This window comes from Trachymyrmex cornetzi, unplaced genomic scaffold, assembly GCF_001594075.2.
Source record: "Trachymyrmex cornetzi isolate Tcor2-1 unplaced genomic scaffold, Tcor1.1 scaffold156, whole genome shotgun sequence".
Classification (NCBI taxonomy): domain Eukaryota; kingdom Metazoa; phylum Arthropoda; class Insecta; order Hymenoptera; family Formicidae; genus Trachymyrmex; species Trachymyrmex cornetzi.
This window is the reverse complement of record NW_017296157.1, coordinates 3,510,677-3,512,527: the sequence shown is the minus strand read 5'-3', so window position 1 is coordinate 3,512,527 and position 1,851 is coordinate 3,510,677.

Here is a 1,851-nt window from a genome sequence, read left to right as displayed (position 1 = left end):
TTTAAATTTTAGCTATTTATTTCTTCAAATTTTAATGTTCAAATGTTGGCTACACTCCATATTTCTTTTGTATTAAAGCATTCCCCTCTCACTGCCCCCCTCAGCCTTACAACCTCCTTAACTCATAAGCTTGTATCAAACTAGAGATTGAGATTGAAATGGAATTGGGATTTAACCGACCAGAAGAAAGAAAACTAATATCAGCTTTAGTGAACTTTGCTTTGATTGGTCAAATTCTAATGCAATTTTCAATTTCAATTTCTAGTTTTACACGGACTTTAAACAATTCAAAAATACTTAATTTTAGCTAAGAATTATATGCTAAATAAAGTATAATGAAAAAGTTAAGTTCGATATTTTTGTCGGATATGAAGTGCACGTAGATAATATTACCGAAATGAAGCGATGCAGATATTTCCATGTAAAATGAGGAGCGTGAAACGATTATTCTGGCCGCGTTTGACTTATCATGGCGCCGTTGGTCTTTACAGCTACGATTATGCGGGCCGTAAAAGCGGAGGCAACGGAGGCAACGAGAAATTTTATTTCGACCGAGCAATACACGTCACGTTTTATCCGCGCAATTTGACGTCATCACGTAATATCTATGTATTAAAGACGTTTACGCGTTCACGCAAAATGTGTATTATGTGATATAAAAAATTTTAAGCAAACGATTTATATGGATATATGGATATATTGAAAAACTTTGTAACACTCGTTTTTATTTTGCTTTAAATATAAATTTAATATTGATATAAATTATAATATTGATATAAATCAGTATGTTAATATAAATCAATGTATTAACATAAATTCAAATATAATTATATATTTTTTTGTTTGCATTTTCGTGGTATACTCGTGATATGTAAAATGTAACGAGCAATAAGACACGTACCTATAATAACGCATAAACATAATAACGTATAAACAGTAAAACACATGAAACAATTTATTGGTATATAATTGTGAGAACAATGAGAGATTTAATTTTATTTAGCTGGAATTTCTATAAAATATCAAATTCAGTTAATTAAAATTATGTAATGTTCTTTATTATATTATATGTATTATAATATCATTATTACAACAGAAAACATATTAAATTATTCGTTAGTAAAGGTTTTATTAGAACATTTTTATAACTAATGGTGGGAAGAAATAAAGCATTTAATAAAAGAGTAAAGAGTGTTATATTGGAATTAAAGATTAAATTAAATAATTTATAGCTTTATTCACTTTTATCTACAAACAGTACCCATTATCGATGTGTATACGAACAATGTTACATCGCGTGATTTACATTTTACATCATAATAATTTATGTCTTCCTCTTTAACACAATGCGATTAACAATAATATAATTTTGAGTACATACCCGTCTATACATTGCGTTTAAAAGATATATTACATATACATCGTTGTACTCATTGTATGTATAATTCGCGCATTGGCATGAAAATCTTACAATTAGTTTTGCAATACGACGAATTGTCAAAGTTTAGCGAAGATATAAACAAGAGTTTTTGAAATTCTATTTTAAATACGATTAACAATTTAAATACATATATTAGTTGATGCAGTTGCGCACAAATAGATCAAATAATATGTTGCCGTACATTAAATAATAAGCCTTGCATTTACATCAAATTATCGATAAACTAATGAAAAGACACAAGAAATTCCTATATAAAAGTCAGTCTTAACAAAGAATAAAGTAATACATTGCATACAACCATAAGTAGGTAACAAAATGTTTCTTTATTTCTGATATCATAAAACAATCTAAGTTATTGAACGAGTGAAAAGGTCGAGTATAAACCTACACTCGTCACGTAATTAGGCACC